The 8812-nt window shown below is 37.3% G+C and overlaps 1 pseudogene; it reads right to left on the reverse strand.

Moving 5' to 3' along the window:
* Positions 1–6964: 6964 nt before the first annotated feature.
* LOC110287445 lies at positions 6965–7384 on the reverse strand (annotated as a pseudogene).
* Positions 7385–8812: the final 1428 nt, after the last annotated feature.

An 8812-nucleotide genomic window follows, 5' to 3' on the forward strand; every position in this document is an offset into this window, starting at 1 on the left:
AGCCCAAGATAACTTCTATGTATAGGGTTAAAGCCTAGTGAGCTTTCTCTTGTCCACATTTGCATGCCATTGTTGTTGTCCTTGTTCAGCTCATGTTTAGGCTGTCATGTTGGTGAGACTTTATGGATGTAGCTTCTGATGTTACTAGGAGACATAACATCAAAGTAAACTCCAAAGAACTACAAGGAACTAAGGAATGCTGAGAATGGGAGAAGTTGTCTTCCCCAGGCAAGAGCAAACCACTTGGATATCCAACATAAAATCTTCAACACTGAAAATATAATACAATTACAATTATAAGACTGAACAGATTATATTTAGGAATATATATATATATATACTTATATATTGTGTATATGCATGCAATAAGAATAAGTAAAGAGGTTGTGGATTGAATGAGAACAAGAATAGAATATTTGGGAGGGTTTGGAGGAAGGGAAAGGAGGGCAGAAGTGATGTAACTGTATTATAACCTCAAAAATTTAAATAAGGAATTTTAAAAAATATTAATTCTTCCAGGCTTTCAGTTGTAGGATACTAAAGAGAATGTAGATTCAGAATGGAATAAATTAGATTTTGTTGTAACTGCAAGCTGGTGTCATGGGTATGATGTAGGGTTGGAGAAACAGGTTTTCTAGAAAAAGACTTCTGCTAATGCAAGAGTTAAAAATCACATGAGTGGGAAAATACAAAGAAGAAGAAAAGCCAGAGGCCAGAAAGGTCATGAGGAAGGGATGGAGAGTTAGGAGAATGGATTCTTTGAAGAACACTGTAGATTTTAAGGGTGGGAAGAGTGGAGGAAAGCTTATGGGTGAGAGGAGCCATGCTGAAACCTAACACAGAACAAAAACCAGAAACAGAATGTCCCCTTTTACTAGGGTATCATTGTTTTCCAACTACTCTTTTGTGGATGCCAGAGTCAAGATTCTGCTGGGAGAATCTGTAAAAGTCAATTTACAAGCATCCCTGAGGAAGAAAAGCTCTAAATAGAACAACAGTGAAATGTTTATACTGCAGGAAGGACAAAGCTTGTTACATTTTTGTGTTTTTGTTTCCCCTTTTTATTGGTGGGATGCGGTAATTAGAGGACAATCTGACCTCACACACACGCAGGCATGTACGCACGTAAGCACGACCTACAATATGACATTAGTTGGATAAGTAAGTTGTTTGAGTCGAAGATTCAATGCCCATATCCACTTCCCTCTTCTTCACTAACTGAAAAAAAAATCAACAAACACTCCAAACAAACAGTTTGTCGGTATTATAACTATGTAGAAGATTTACAGAAACGCAGGACACCAATAGGACTTATTTGGGTTCATGTACTCTTCAGGGAGGAGTGGAGAACATGCTTTTGTCTCTGCAAGTTTACTTAAAGCATTAGACTTTAGGCTGTAATGGAGAATATTAGGTGTTGATTTCAAACCAATGTTGTTTTTCCTGAGCTTCAGAAACAGCTTTTACTTAAATGTTTAAAACTAAGGCTTGTGTTCTATAATTCAAGCACATATTTTGATATGTTTCCCACTTGCAAACATTTGTCATTAAACTAGGAAAAAGTATTAATGGTCAGTATCCAATGCATTCCTATTGCTACATATTTCTGCCATTAAGGCAAATGTCAAAATAGGTTTGCTGAAGACTTTCCTATTTCTCTGAAAAGGAATCTCCTCACTATAACAAATAATCACTAAAGTGATAACTTCGTGTTGCTACTCAGACACACACGCACACAAACACACACTCACATTCACACACAATTGTTTATGTTTCTACAGGATTTGGGTGTTTTTCCATTGGTTGGAAATGTTGGTAGGGTGTAATTGGTGTCAGATTTAATATATCCACAGAGCAATAGTCATGGATCACTTTTATGGGGCCACACATCCATTGCTGACACAAGTAACTAGATAATGCTGTGGATTTCAAATGGCATCCCAAGTCTGGGGAAGCCTGGGACAGCTGGCCAAGTAAGACAGGTAAAGAGAGGATACTGAAGTTTGAAAGTTTTGGTGCTGTGGGTGAGATTTATGTCCATGCTACTGCTACCCTCTTCATACAGAATTGACTAGTATCATTCTTTGCATTTAATGGCTTTAGTAACTAACCAATCAAGGAAGCCAGAGGAAGAGAACACATATTAGAGTTAGCAAATGAAATGAGGGTGATCTCTGTCATTTTGGATTTTGTTCAAAATATAGGAAAACTCAAAGTAATCATGTCTTAAAATACATTTAGGATACTGTAATGAAAGTGCCTTGGAGTGGTTTTTTTTCATAAATAACACAAATGTGTTTCTAACAGTTCTGGAGGCTGAGAAATCTAAGGTCAAGGTTCACTTTCTCTAGGAAGGCATCTTATTGTTGTATCCTCATGTGGTAAGAGTTAGAGTCATATATATATATATATATATATATATATATATATATACACACACACACACACACACACACACACACATATATATATATATATATTCATAGTCTCAACACAGAAAAATCTTGGGTTCCATTTGTTTCCATTCTTCCTTTCATTTTTTTATTCAATAGCATAGAGAACAAATATTTACTTAGCATCAAAAGAAAGCACCATGCAAGCATTGCCAAAGAAAGATAGCTGTGTTTTCTCAATGGAGCAAGCAGTTTTGGAAGATATATATATATATATATATATATATATATATATATATATATATATATATTCAAGAGGAAATGAGAGAGTTACTTACTCTGTGATAACCTGTGAAAAACTAAGAATTTTGTGTTAGTCATTAATTAAATTAATGACTTAATATTAATTAAGCATTTCAGCTGAGGGGGGGGACTCAATAAAAATAAGACACTGAGGTTTAATGGTTTAAAAATGCAGTCTAATGTAATTTACTCAGATCTCTACCTTTGGTTACTTTTGACTGTTTCAAAGATGAGGTCTTCTTTCAATAGTAGTGTTTAAAAGTGTTTCTTATTGAGTTTTGTCAGTCATATAGCTTTTAACAAATACTACTCCATTTTCATGGTCGTATGACAGGAAAAGAAACACTTTAAATCCATTGAAACTCAGCAACCAAAGTGAATTAGGAGAAATCAGGAAAGCCAAATAAAATCCTTAGGAGTTGGGTCTCAAGAAAAACTTTATAACCATATTTATAATTCAAGCTTTTAGAGTCTGGAGGAACTACAGGCAAAATTGCAAAGTAGTTGGGACTTTTCAGAAATGGCTAGTTATTTAAAAGATGATGCTGAAGTAACAAGTTTACCTAAGACTTTTCCTCTGGAGTAGGCTTACAAAATGACAGATGTAATTTTCTCTAGTGCCTTTTTAGTAGTAAGATGGACACATCAGAAATCAAACACACGCAGTAAGACTAGGGACAATTGAGTGCACAGCTGGAGAGAAATATGGCTCAACCAATTCACACAAATCCTTCTTTCAGATAGGTGCCCCTTTCTCACTCAGTTGAGAACTTTTTTGAACCTTTCAAGATACACTTTGGCTCTTATTTCCCAAGCCCAATATTCTCCTTGGAATTTCAGTAGGCTTGGGCCTACTGGACAAAAGGAGCTGAGGAGTTACTCCACTGAAATTAGAAATGTGTAACATGAAAAAAAGCTGATCTAATATCCATTAATGCTTACTGTATACGTGGGTGTGCTTGAATATCTTTACCTCTGAATTCATTGCACATACTCATCTCAGATGCTAGAGAATAGCTGGTTTCTTTATGTTTTCTTTTTCCTGAGGATTGAACTTAGGACTTTGTACATGCTAGGTAAGTACATATACTCCTGGTCTGACAGTTCCTTTTAAAATTAAATTTATTTACATGATTTCCACACCTCTACCCAGCTAAATTTTCCAATGTCCTCCATTCCCAAATTCTCTTTAGCCCAGTGACACTATTCTGTATTCTCTTAATAATGGGCATGTGTCTTTACACACTGACTGAGATCACTATGAAGTACAACAAATATAAGAGTAAAGCCTAATCTAAATTATATTATGGTTGATAACAATGTCTTTAACATAGTTGTACCAAATTTAATATTGATGATAGCAAGGGTGTTTGTGAGGATGAGGGAATAAGAACTTGTATTTTGCATCCAGTTTCCACATGAATTTTAAACCACAGGAAAAGATGAAATCTATTAACTGACAAAAATGATTTAAGAGGGAGCTGGTAAGATGTCTCAGTAGTTAAGGGCTGCTCTTCCAGAGGTCCTAAGTTCAATTCCCAATAACCACATGGTGACTCATGATTATCTATAAAGGGATCTGATGCCCTTTTCAGGAATGTAAGTAAGCACTCCTACACTTAAAGAAAAGGAAAAAATGATTTAAGACTACATTCACACAAGCATGTATGCACATGCACACACACACACACACACACATGTGCGCACACGAGGAGGAAGTGGGGAGAGAGATGAGACATACAGAGGCAGAAAGATTATACATCATGTGTGATGTAATATGGCACACCATGGGGTTTCCAGAGAAGATTAACTAAGAGGAGAAGACACTTGGTAAGTGAGGTTACCATCATCTCAGACACTGAAGCGACCAGTTAGAATAAAAAACAAAAAGATGGAGGAAGCATGTGGGCAAGGCATATTCTATGTCTTGTCTAGTATGAGGCGAATAGCTATTCTCTTATGTTCCTACTGACACAATGGTCTGCCTTTTCACAGGCCCTAAATCAACAGAGACAATAACTATAAACTAAAACTTTGGAAACTGTAAGCTAAAAAGAAATGTTTCCTTCCTTAAGTTATTTCTGTGAAGCACACTGTACAACAAAGAGAACCTACTAAGTGTATAAAGGACCCAGATATAAAAACTAACATAGAAATTCTAAAAATAATTTAGAGAACTATTTCCTGAGATTGTGGGATATAACTTATAGCACATATACCTGCACACCAGAAAAAGGCATTGGATCCCATTACAGATGGTTCTGAGCCACCATGTGGTTCCTGGGAATTGAACTCAGGACCTTTGGGAGAGCAGTCAGCACTCTTAACCACTGAGTCATCTCTTCAGCTCCACAATAGTACTCTTTATCAAACATTTTGAAAGCCTGACTCAGGGATGTAGGAATGGCTAAACTGATAGTAGCACTTCTTATGCAATCATGATGGTGGGAGTTTGAAATTCTGCACACATATGACACCTTTAACTCCAGTCAGAGGAATCTTGTTTTGAGCATCCACACACACAGGGGCACACCTACATATAATCATACACACATACCCATGTACAGATAAATAAAATACATCTTTTGAGCTGATAAAATGTTTAATCAGATAAGGACATAGCACCAAAACTACTGACCCTCAGAACAGCCCCCAGAACACAGAGTAGAAGTATGGAAACAAGTTCCATAGGTTGTTATCTGACCTATGCATGTTTGTTGGGTTATGTGAATTCCAGTAAGTGCACACATACACATGATTCTCAAGTGACACATGCAAAACAGTGAGATGCCATACTTTGGAACATTATTCTCAATTATTTTGAAATTATGTATAAGGAGCTCTTGAAATTCAATAGGGGCTCAATACCACAACTTAGAAAAAATGTGTAGATAACTGAAAGTATGCATCAAACATACAAATGATAAGGTGGCTACAAAGTATGTGAAAAGATAACTGAAATTCATAACTCATCAGATGAATGCAAACTAAAATCATGAAAACTTGGATATGGTAGCACATGCCTATAAAGCCAGTATTTAGGAGGCTGAAGGGTTGAGAGTTCAAGGCCAGACTACTAAACCTAAGCCACATAGCGAAACCCTGTCACATAAAGAAAACTAATTAAATCATAACATATCACTTGACAGCTGGTAAGTTTTGTAAAATGAAAGAGATTGAGAATAACAAGTTCAGAGTTGGATATAGACTAACTGGATTCTCAGAAAATACGAAAATACTAAATTCTCAGGATACTTAAATGGTATGGTCACTTTTAAAGTAGTTTGGTAGGTTGTTTTTTTTCAATGAAGCTTAGTATAACCTTATCTCATGACTCATTAATTATACTGGAAAGTATTTTCTCAACAGAAATGAATGCATATATACACACACAGAGTTCTGTATGCAAATGTTCATAGAATTATATTCATAATAGCTACAATTGGAAACAATCTAAACACACATCAGTAGGAAAATAAACAATGATATCCACACAATGGGATTCTACAGAGCAATAAAAAACAAATCAATTTCTCAAAGTTCCAGACACTTGCCTGCAAATTTCATGATGTCTTTGATTTAATACCTGAGTAGTATTCCATTGTGTAAATGTACCACATTTTCTTTATCCATTCTTTGTTTGAGGGACATTTAGGTTGATTCCGGTGTCTGGCTATTACGAATAAAGCTAGTGTGAACATAGTTGAGCAAGTGTTTCCCTAACTGGATTGCCTAGATTGGCCTCAGTGGGAGAGGATTTGCTTAGCCCTGCTGTGACTAGTTTCCCCAGGGTGGAGTGGTACTCAAGGGGGGTCTTCCCTTCTCTGAGGAAAAGGGGTAGGGACAATGGGATGAAGAACTCTTAAGGGTAGAGTTGGGAAGAGAGGATGGAGGGAGCTGCGATTTGGATGTAAAGTGAATAAAAAATAAATAATAGAGAAAATAATACATTTCTGATACTTTCAACTGAAGAGAAAAATGCAGACACTCTTCGTTTTCACAAATCATATTTTAGATCAAGTGACCTTGATATATGAATAACATTTATAGGTTTGTTTCTTTTTTTGTACTTACTTTTTTAGGTTTTTAAATTGTATTTTACTTTATATGTATGAGTGTCTTGACTGAATGTGCACCATATTCCTGCAGAGGTCAGAAAAAGCCAACATATGGGTGCTGCAAATTGAACCTCAGTCCTCTGAATGACTGACAAGTGCTTTTTTTTTTCAGAATATGAAAATTTATTACTGTGCTTCCATTGTGAAATTTTATGATCTTGGCCTTTCTTTCTTGCCTTTGTATCGAGCCAAAAGAGACATATTGACTACTTTAACCACCTTAAGGGGCCTCCAGGAATATCACCTACAGCATGACCTTTTCAACCAAATTCAGCAACCAGAACTTCATCATTTTCCTCAGTGAAGTTCAAGCAGCCATCATTGGGCACGAACGCTGTGATCTTAATGAGCTGCACCCTGACACACTTCCTGATGGCAGAATTTGGCGGTTTGGCTTCAACCCCTAGTTTTTCCACCACAATAACCTTTGCATGAGAGGCACCCCCAAACAGATTGGCCTCCAGGGCTGTGCCCAAGTGGGCTTTCTTGTACTGTTTATCATGCTACTTCAGGTCCCGTGGGTGACTTTGGAGCTTCTGGGCAGTTACAGAGACCACAACACTTGCCCATCTTGCCGGCACCACGGGCCCAAGAGAAAAAGCGACAAGTGCTTTTAAACACTGGAAAATCTCTCTAGTCCTATTAGTGAGTTTCTTTAGACAGTTGATGTTTTAAGTGAGAAGGCTCCCCTTGGAAGGGTTATATATTTGCATGCTTAGTCCCCGATTGATGAATTGTTTGGAAGGATTAAGCGGCATGTACTTTGCCGTACAATGTGTATTGCTGAGAGTGGATTTGAGACGTCAAAAGCCCACACAAGGCCCAGTGTTTCTTCCTGCTGCCTATAAATCAGGATATAAAGGTCTCAAATACTATTCTAGAGCCATATCTGTCTGCTCCCCACCATGATGATTGTGGACTAAGCCTCTGAATCTATAAACAGCCCTCCAGTTGAATACTCCCTTTTATAAAAGTTGACTTTCTCATGATGTCTCTTCACAGGAATACAATAACTAAGATAGGACTATGGGAGATGAAGAGCAAAAGGGATATCAAGATCCTTCCTGGTGTCATGAAATGTCCTGTCTTAATTGGGGTGATCGTTACATCATCATATATACTCGCCAGTAAACTATGCTTTCATATGCCTGTGTTTTATTGTATAGACATTTTATTGTAATAAATTTCCAAAAAATAAAATCAGAAAACCAGCTAGGTTAACAGTATAGAAGAGAGCTGAGGAGAAACTGTGAAAAATACATTAAGGGTAGATTTAGAACTTACAAAGTTTATTTAATGGGCGTTTAAAGAAGAGAAAAATAATGATAATTATGTATAATATTAACAGTCATGGAACTTCTAGGATTAAAAACAGACACAAGTAAAAACGCCCATTGGGATAGAAGCAAGGCAAGTAGAACTAGTAACAGTTTTCAAATCTGCATTACTAAGGGATGTGTTTATAAAAAGATAAAAGAAAAGGGAGATATGTTCTAGTGGATGTAAGATGAGGTGTTGGGGAAGGGGATGTCTCAGCAGGGCCATGCTGAGACATCCTCTTCCCCCTGAGGGACAGTGTAGAATAGAATAGAGTTTACTCAGGGCATGGGGACAGGAGTCAAGGGGGTAATAGAGTCAGGGAAAGGCAGAGAGGGAAAACTAGAGAAGGGCCAGCCATGAGCATGTGGAGAGAGATGGGGGAAGGGAATGGGGAGAGATGGAGAAGGGAATCAGACAAACAAGAGACCAAGAGAACAAGAGAAAGCAAGAGAGAGAGAGGAGGGAGCAAGCAGCCCCTTTTATAGTGGGTCAGTCTACTTGGCTGTTGTCAGGTAACTGCTGGGAGGAGCATACCTGGATGTTGTCAGGTAACTGTGGGAAGGAGCATACCTGACTGTTGCCAGGGAACTGTGGGGTGGAGTTTAGACAGAATGCTAACACTAAGAAATTCAGAATATAGCAATTGTTTCTGGTAGCCTTGTTTTTTTTTTTTTTTTT

Source organism: Mus caroli, chromosome X, assembly GCF_900094665.2.
Source record: "Mus caroli chromosome X, CAROLI_EIJ_v1.1, whole genome shotgun sequence".
Taxonomy (NCBI): domain Eukaryota; kingdom Metazoa; phylum Chordata; class Mammalia; order Rodentia; family Muridae; genus Mus; species Mus caroli.